We start from the raw sequence: 9,803 nt of genomic DNA on the forward strand, positions 1-9,803 counted from the left end.
ACCCCGGGCGCGAACTTGAAGCCCGGGAAAGCAAGGCCCAAGAGGCACCAGCTCTCTCGCGGCTCTTCTTCCCTGCCGAGACAGAGCCAATGACCAAAGCCTTGCTCAGGAAGCAGCAACGAAGTGCTGTTTGCGCCAAGCTGAAAACCTCTGCGAGAGCATAGGAGTCGCTGGGAAAACAGAGTCGGTTTTGTGGGCTGCTATTGTTGCTTGCCTTTGCCTAGTATTCCCAGCACGATGGGAGAAACCCGCATAGAGGGATAGCCTCTTTGCCAGGGCATCCCCTCTGGGAAAGCACAGCATTCTTTGGGATCAGAGTCAGGTCTGTGGGATGCTGCCTGCTGCTTGCGGGAGCTAGTATCCACAGCACGGTGTGATAAACCCACATGGAGCGAAATCCTCTTGGCCTGGGCATCCCCTCTGCCTGAGAGAGAAGCGCGGTGGCGCCTGTGGAAAGAGCCTTAAGGGACACGTCTGTCACTGCAGAGCGACGGAAGCCTGGCTGCTAAGGAGACACGAGGAGAAGATTAGGGCAGGGGAAAGGGCTCCACTCTGAGGAAGGAGTCTGGGCAAATAGCCTTTGGGCTCAAGGAGACAGCAGCAGCTCCTTGTCCACCTGTCCGTGGTGGGGACATGGGCTTGCCACCACGCCCTACCCTGAACTCGAGAAACAACTCCCAGAAAGAACTGGCCATCAGATGCCGTCTCCTACCAGGATGTCGAAGCTTGCTGGCGGCACGGGGTTTAACGTGAAAGAGTGGGGATAGTAACCCAAAGCTCCCTATTCAGTGCAAAGAGCAGTGTGCAGGGATCCTGTCACATTCCTTTCCTGTGGGAAAAGCACTGGCCTAGTCTGCGAGTCCTACTGAGCGCCAGAATAAAAGGCCACGCGATGCCTACACGGGCGATGGTAGTGTGCATAGAGTGCCATCCTAGGCTACGCACGCTACTGCACGGTTGTGGCTTGTCTGCTTAGTTCGTACCGGCAGGGTGAACTCAGGACGCGAACATGGAGCCCGTGAAAGTGAGGCCCAAGAGGCACCAGCTCTCCCGCAGCTCTTCTTCCCTGACGCGACTGAAGCCGTGCGAGGAAGCAGCGGCGAAGTGCTGTTCGCTCCAAGCCAAAGCCTCTGCGAAAGCACAGCATTCGCTGAGAAGTGTTCTGGCGGCTGCTGCTGCTTGCCTGAGCCCAGTCTCGCGGTGGGAGAAACCCGCATACAGCGAAAGCCTCTTTGCCTGGGCATCTCCCCTGGGAAAGCACAGCTTTCCTTGGGAAATCAGAGTTGGGTTTGGGGATGCTGCTGCTGCTTGCCTGAGCTAGTCTCCGCAGCACGGTGGAAGATACCCGCATGGAGCGAAATGCTCTTTGTCCTAGCATCCCTTCTGCCTGGGAGAGAAGAGTGGTAGCACTAGTCTGTCACAAAGCTCCCCAGGAGCAAATGTGGGGAAGGCGCAGCACGCCGCCCCCGGGGAAGAGAAGGAGCCCTTGGCCTTGGGGTCGGGAAACCTCGGGAAGCAGGATAGACTGCTGTACACGAACAGCAGGCCAGTGGCAAGACAAGTGTCACCGGCTCCCTGTGCGGAGAGATGGAAGCCTGTGTGCTAAGGAGACATGAGGGGACGACTAGGGCAGGCGTGCGTGCTCCACTCTGAGGAAGGAGTTTGGGCAGAAGGCCGGCCGGTCCTGTGCCTCTGGTCCCAAGGAGAGAGCATCACCTTGGACACCTGTCCCAAGGGCAAACTGGTTTCCCCCATGTGCCATACCTGGAACTCGCAGAAACAACCCCATGGAGAAACGGGCAGTGAGATGACGTCTTCCACCAAGATGTGGCAGCGTTGTGGGTGGCAGGGGTGTGCCGGGGAAGGAGTGGAGACAGTCCCCCACAGTTCCCCATCCCAGTGCACGGGCCGTGTGCACAGATCCTGCGCCTCCTCTCTCCTGTAGTGAAGGCACCGGCCTAGACCCCGAATCTGCCTGAGCGCCTGAGCAAAAGACAAAGCCTTACCTAGGCCAGGAGATGGTAATAGGCATAGAGTGCCATGCTAGGCCACGCACGCTGCTGCAGGGTTGTGACTGTGTCTTCTTAGTTCGGCTTAGCAAGGTGAACCCGGTCGCGGACTTGGAGCCCGGGAAAGCAAGGCCTAAGAGGCACCAGCCCTCCCGCGGCTCTTCTTCCGTGCCGCTCCAGAGCCAATGACCAAAGCCTTGCTGGGGAAGCAGCAGCGAAGTGCGGTTTGCGCCAAGCTGAAAACCTCTGCGAGAGCATAGGTGTCGCTGGGAAAACAGAGTCGGTTCTGTGGTCTGCTTTTGTTGCTTGCCTTAGCCTAGTATTCCCAGCACGATGGGAGAAACCCGCATAGAGCGAAAGCCTCTTTACCGGGTCATCCCCTCTGGGAAAGCACAGCATTCTTTAGGAAATCAGAGTCGGGTCTGTGGGAGGCCGCCTGCTGCTTGCCGGAGCTAGTCTCCACAGCACGTTTTGATAAACCCGCATGGAGCGAAATCCTCTTGGCCTGGGCATCCCCTCTGCCTGAGAGAGAAGCGCGGTGGCGCCTGTGGAAAGAGCCTTAAGGGACACGTCTGTCACTGCAGAGCGACGGAAGCCTGGCTGCTAAGGAGACACGAGGGGAAGATTAGGGCAGGGGAAAGGGCTCCACTCTGAGGAATGAGTCTGAGCAGAAAGCCTTTGGGCTCAAGGAGACAGCAGCTCCTTGGCCACCTGTCCGTGGTGGAGACATGGGCTTGCCACCAGGAACCTACCCTGAACTCGAGAAACAACTCCCAGAAAGAACTGGCCATCAGATGCCGTCGTTCACCAGGATGTGGAAGCTTGGAGGAGGCACGGGGTTTAAGGGGAAGGAGAGGGGACAGTCCCGCAAAGCTCCCTGTTCAGTGCACAGGGCAGTGTGCAGGGATCCTGTCACCTTCCTTTCCAGTGGGGAAAGCGCTGGCCTAGTCCGCGAGTCCTCCTGAGCGCCTGAGTAAAAGGCCAAGCGATGACTACACCGAGAGATGGTAGTGTGCATAGAGTGCCAATCTAGGCTACGCACGCTACTGCACGGTGGTGGCTGTGTCTGCTTAGTTCGGCCTGGCAGGGTGAACCCAGGACGCGAACATGGAGCCCGGGAAAGCAAGGCCCAAGAGGCACCAGCTCTCCCGCAGCTCTTCTTCCCTGACGCGACTGAAGCCTTGCTGAGGAAGCAGCGGCGAAGTGCTGTTCGCGCCAAGCCAAAGCCTCTGCGAAAGCACAGCATTTGCTGAGAAGTGTTTTGCGGGCTGCTGCTGCTTGCCTGATCCCAGTCTCGCCGTGGGAGAAACGCGCATACAGCGAAAGCCTCTTTGACTCGGCATCTCCCCTGGGAAAGCACAGCTTTCCTTGGGAAATCAGAGTTGGGTTTGGGGATGCTGCTGCTGCTTGCCTGAGCTAGTCTCCGCAGCACGGTGGAAGATACCCGCATGGAGCGAAATACTCTTTGCCCTAGCATCCCTTCTGCCTGAGAGAGAAGAGTGGTAGCACTCGTCTGTCACAGCGCTCCTCAGGAGCAAGTGTGGGGAACGAACAGCACGCCACCCCCAGGGAATAGAAGGAGCCCTTGGTCTTGGGGTCGGGAAACGCTCGGGAAGCCGAATGGCCTGCTGTGCACGAACAGCAGGCCAGTGGCAAGACAAGTGTCACCTGCTCTCTGTGCGGAGAGATGGAAGCCTGTCTGCTAAGGAGACATGAGGGCACGACTAGGGCAGAGGCGCGTGCTCCACTCTGAGGAAGGAGTCTGGGCAGAAGGCAGGCCTCTCCTGTGCCTCTGGTCCCAAGGAGACAGCATCTCCTTGGCCACCTGTCCCAAGGGCCGACGGGCTTGCCCCCAGGTGCCATACCTGGAACTCGCAGAAAAAACCCCATGGAGAAACGGGCAGTCAGATGCTGTCTTCCACCAAGATGTGGCAGCTATGTGGGTGGCAGGGGGTGTGCCGGGGAAGGAGTGGAGACATTCCCCCACATTTCCCGATCGCAGTGCATGGGCCCTGTGCACAGATCCTGTCGCCTCCTCCCTCCCGTAGTGAAGTCACTGACTTAGACGCCGAGTCTGCCTGAGCGCCTGAGCAAAAGACAAAGCCTTACCTAGGCCAGGAGAAGGTAATAGGCATAGAGTGCCATGCTAGGCCGCGCACGCTGCTGCAGGGCTGTGACTGTGTCTGCTTAGTTCGGCTTAGCAAGGTGAACCCCGGGCGCGAACTTGAAGCCCGGGAAAGCAAGGCCCAAGAGGCACCAGCTCTCTCGCGGCTCTTCTTCCCTGCCGAGACAGAGCCAATGACCAAAGCCTTGCTGAGGAAGCAGCAACGAATTGCTGTTTGCGCCAAGCTGAAAACCTCTGCGAGAGCATAGGAGTCGCTGGGAAAACAGAGTCGGTTTTGTGGGCTGCTATTGTTGCTTGCCTTAGCCTAGTATTCCCAGCACGATGGGAGAAACCCGCATAGAGCGATAGCCTCTTTGCCAGGGCATCCCCTCTGGGAAAGCACAGCATTCTTTGGGATCAGAGTCAGGTCTGTGGGATGCTGCCTGCTGCTTGCGGGAGCTAGTATCCACAGCACGGTGTGATAAACCCACATGGAGCGAAATCCTCTTGGCCTGGGCATCCCCTCTGCCTGAGAGAGAAGCGCGGTGGCGCCTGTGGAAAGAGCCTTAAGGGACACGTCTGTCACTGCAGAGCGACGGAAGCCTGGCTGCTAAGGAGACACGACGGGAAAATTAGGGCAGGGGAAAGGGCTCCACTCTGAGGTGGAGTCAATGCAGAAAGCCTTTGGGCTCAAGGAGAGAGCAGCTCCTTGGCCACCTGTCCGTGATGGAGACATGGGCTAGCCACCACGCGCCTACCCTGAACTCTAGAAACAACTCCCAGAAAGAACTGGCCATCAGATGCCGTATTCCACCAGGATGTGGAAGCTTGGAGGAGGCACGGGGTTTAATGGGAAGGAGAGGGGGAGTCCCGCAAAACTCCCTATTCAGTGCACAGGGCAGTGTGCAGGGATCCTGTCACCGTCCTTTCAGGAGGGGAAAGCACTGGCCTAGTCCGCGAGTCCTGCTGAGCGCCTGAGTAAAAGGCCAAGCGATGCCTACACCGAGAGATGGTAGTGCATAGAGTGCCGTCCTAGGCTACGCACGCTACTGCACGGTGGTGGCTGTGTCTCCTTAGATCGGGCTGGCAGTGTGAACCCAGGACGCGAACATGGAGCCCGGGTAAGCAAGGACCAAGAGGCACCAGCTCTCCTGCAGCTCTTCTTCCCTGACGCGACTGGAGCCTTTCTGAGGAAGCAGCGGCGAAGTGCTCTTCGCTCCAAGCCAAAGCCTCTGAGAAATCAAAGCATTCGCTGAGAAGTGTTTTGCGGCTGCTGCTGCTTGCTTGAGCCCAGTCCCTCGGTGGGAGAATCCCGCATACAGCGAAAGCCTCTTTGCCTGGGCATCTCCCCTGGGAAAGCACAGCATTCGTTGGGAAATCAGAGTTGGGTTTGGGGATGCTGCTGCTGCTTGCCTGAGCTACTCTCCACAGCAGTTTGGAAGATACCCGCATGGAGCGAATTACTCTTTGCCCTAGCATCCCCTCTGCTTGAGAGAGAAGCGTGGTTGCACACTTGTGTCACCGCCCTCCCCAGGAGCAAGTGTGGGGAAGGCGCAGCACGCCGCCCCCGGGGAAGAGAAGGAGCCGCTGGCTTTAGGGTCGGGAAAATTGAACAGCCACATGCAGAAAAATGACATTGGATCATTTCCTTACACCATACATGAAAATAGACTGGAAATGGGTGAAGAAGTATAATGTGAGAAAGAATCCATCAAAATCCTTTAGGAGAGAGCAGATAGCAACCTCTTTGTCCTCAGCAGCAGCAACTTCTTCCTAGGAACATCGCCAAAGGCAAGGGAAGCAAGGGAAAGAATGAACTATAGCGATTTCCTCAGATCAAAAAGCTTTTGCCCAGCAAAGGAAACAGTTAACAAAGCCAAAAGATGACTGTCAGAAGTTATCTGGGAGAAGATATTTGCAAATGACATACCAGATAAAGGGCCAGTATCCAAAATTTATAAAGAGCTTATCAAACTCAACACCCTAAGAACAAATAATCCAATGAAGAAATGGGCAGAGGACATGAACAGACATTTCTGCAAAGAATACATCCAAATGGCCAACAGACACATGAAAAAATGCTCCACATTACTTGGCATCAGGGAAATACAAATCAAAACCAGAATGAGATACCACCTCACACCTTTCAGAATGGCTAAAATGAACAAGTCAGTCAATAACAGATGCTGGCGAGGATGTGGAGAAAGGGCAACCCTCCTACACTGTACGCGGGAATGCAAGCTGGTGCAACCACTCTGGAAAACAGCGTGGAGGTGCCTCAAAAAGCTGAAAATAGAACTACTCTAGGACCTAGTGATTGTAGTACTGAGTATATACCCTACATATACAAACGTGGCATTCTGAAGGGGCACATGCACCCAAATGTTTATAGCAGCAATGTCCACAATAGTTAAACTATGGAAATAACCTAAATGTCCTTCAACAGATGAATCAATAAATAAAATGTAGTATATATGTACAATGAAATACTATGCAGCCATCAAAAGAAATGAAATCCTGCTATTGGTGATGTTGTGGATGGAACTAGAGGGTATTATGCATGGCGAAATAAATCAATCTGAGAAAGACAACTATCCTATGATCTCCCTGATATGATGAAGTAGAGATGCAACATAGGCGGTTTGGGGCGTACGAAAAGAAAAATAAAAGAAGATGGGATTGGGAGGGAGACAAACCATAAAAGACTGAATCTCACAAGACAGACTGAGGGTAGCTGGGGGGAGGTGTGTTGGGAGAGGATGGTGGGGGTATGGACATTGGGGAGGGCAAGTGCTATGGTGAGTGATGGTGAGTGCTATGAAATGTGTGAACCTGGTGATTCACAGACCTGTACCCCTAGGGATAAAAACACATTATATGTTTATAAAAAAAATTAAAAAATAATTTTAAAAATCCATTAAAGAGAAAACACATATTGCAAGCCCAGAGCTAATCTCATATTCAATCAAAAAAGTTTGAAAGTTTTCCCCTTAACGATCAGAAAAAAGACAAGTGTATCCACTTTCACTACTCTCATTTGACATACTACTGGATGTCCTAGCCAGAGAAACAAGGAACATAAGGAAATAAAAGACTCCAAAAAAAAAAAGGAAGAAGTAAAATTTTATTTTTTTGGATAACATGAACTTACATGTTAAAAAATCCTAAAAACTTCACAAAAAATTTTGAATAAACAAATTTAGTAAAGCTGCCAAATACAAGATCAATATATAACAGACAAGAATTTTGTTTTGTTTCATTTCTTTTTAATATGGAATGCTTCCCAGTTTTTCATGTCATCCTTGTTTAGTGATCACGCTAATCTTCTCTGCATCATTCCAATTTTAGTATATGTGCTGCCAAAGTAAGCACAAGACAGGAGCATTTTAACACTCTAATGATGAACTATCTGAAAAAATAAAGAAAACAATCTAATTCACAATAGCATCAAAAATAATAAAATACTTAGGAATAGATTTAACTAAGAAGATGAAAGATCTGTACTCCATAAACTATGACATTGATAAAGAAATTGAAGGAGACACAAACGGAAAGATAGCTCATATTTATGAATGGCAAGAATTAACATTGTTAAAATGTCCATACTACCGAAAACCATCTGTAAATCCAATTCCTATCAAAAATCCAATGTTAGGGGCGCCTGGGTGGCTCAGTGGGTTAAGCCGCTGCCTTCGGCTCAGGTCATGATCCCAGGGTCCTGGGATCGAGCCCTGCATCAGGCTCTCTGCTCAGCAGGAAGCCTGCTTCCTCTTCTCTCTCTGCCTGCCTCTCTGCCTGCTTGTCATCTCTCTCTGTCAAATAAATAAATTAAAAATCTTAAAAAAAAATCCAATATTATTTTTTTACAGAAGTAAGTAAAGAATCCTAAAATTTATATGAGACCATAAAAGACGACAAATAATAAAAGCAGTTCTGAGAAAGAATGAAGAAGAGAAATTACACTTCTTGATTTGAAACTATACTACAAAGCCCTCATGCTCAAAACAATAAAGTATACTGGCATAAAAAAAGACCCATAAACAAGTAGAACAGAATTGAGAGTCCAGAAATAAATCCTTTCATACAGTCACCTAATATTTGACAGGGGCCAACATATGTAATGGGTAAAGATAGTCTGTTCAATAAATGATATTTAAAACTGAATAGTCACATAAACAGTATGAAACTGGAACCTTATATCACTCATAAGTCTTAACTTGAAATAAATTAAAGACTTAAAGGTTATGCATGAAACTACATTACATTTCCTAAAGGAAAACATAGGACAAATTCTCCTTGACATTGGTCTTGCCAATAGTTTTCTGGATACCAGACCAAAAACACAAGCAAAAAAAGCAAAAATAAATAAATGGTACTACATCAAACTAAAGTTTCTGCATTGCCAAAAAAAAGAGAGAGAGAATGAAAACACAATCCACAGAATGTAAGAAAATACTTACAAATCTTATATCTGAAAAGAGGTTAATAACCAACAGATACAAATAGAAAAAATATATATAATTTAAAAAATAGCAAAAGGATCTCAATAGACTTTTTTTTTTTCAAAAAAGTTATATAAATGACCAACAGGAGCATTAAAAAGTGCTCAACGTAAAAAACTCAGGGCAAAGTCATTATGTTGTTGTTGTTGTTGTTTACCTCTGAAAAACACAGCAAGATATTACTACCTCTTATAATACATACTACCCAAAAATTGAAACTAACAAATTTTGGTAAATATTGGGGAAAATGGGGAACTTATGCACTGTGATAGGGATATAAATTTGTATGGAAAACAGTATGGAGATTATTCATATTATTAAAAGTAAAATTACCATATGATTCAGTAATCCCACTTCTAGGTATATATCTAAAGGCAACGAAATCACTGTTCAAAGACATATCTGCACTCTTATGTTTATTATAAAATTATTAACTCTAAGCAAGAGATGGAAATAACTTCAGTATCCATTAATGGATGAAAGAATAAAATAAGTATGGTAAAAATATACTATGGAATACTACTTAACCATGAAAAATTAAGAAATACTGCCATTTACAACAGCATGGATGGATCTTGAAGGCGTTATACTAAGTGAAATATTTCAAAGATTGTATATATTTTTTAAATTTATGTATTATGATATCCCTTACATACAGAATCTGAGGAAAAGGCAAACTAATGGAAACGTAGAGTTGAGTTGACAAGAGGTGAACCTGGGTGGAATAAGGTGGTCAAAGGGTACAAACTTGCAACTATAATATGAAAAAGTTCTGGGGATCTAATGTACAGCTTGATGATCATAGTTAATAATATATACATACATTTTTATTGTGCTTCCCTTTATTAAACTTTGCATATATCACATTCTTACAAGTTGAAAGTTTATAGCAATCTTGTATAAAAGAGGTCTGCTGCCACCATTTTTCTAACAACATTTGTTCATTTTGTGTCTCTCTGTCACATGTTGGTAATTCTTGCAATATTTCAAGTTTTTTCATTATTATTGTATTTGTTATGGTGATCTGTGATCAGTAATTATGACCCACTGAAAACTCAGAACTAGTTTACTTAAGGTATATACATGGTTTTTCTTAAAAAGCATAATGCTTTTGAACAGTACAGTATAGTGATTATTTTTTATATGCACTGGGAAACATAATTTTTTATTTGCACTGGGAAACCAAAA

The 9,803-nt window shown here is 48.1% G+C and overlaps 1 non-coding gene across 1 annotated transcript; it reads right to left on the reverse strand.

The window, feature by feature from the left end:
• Positions 1-7,378: 7,378 nt before the first annotated feature.
• Positions 7,379-7,485, reverse strand: LOC131820195 (U6 spliceosomal RNA). Its single transcript, XR_009349513.1, has one exon. It is a non-coding gene; the product is annotated as a U6 spliceosomal RNA (small nuclear RNA).
• Between the last annotated feature and the right edge of the window lie 2,318 nt (positions 7,486-9,803).

This window comes from Mustela lutreola, chromosome 17 (genome assembly GCF_030435805.1).
Source record: "Mustela lutreola isolate mMusLut2 chromosome 17, mMusLut2.pri, whole genome shotgun sequence".
Taxonomy (NCBI): domain Eukaryota; kingdom Metazoa; phylum Chordata; class Mammalia; order Carnivora; family Mustelidae; genus Mustela; species Mustela lutreola.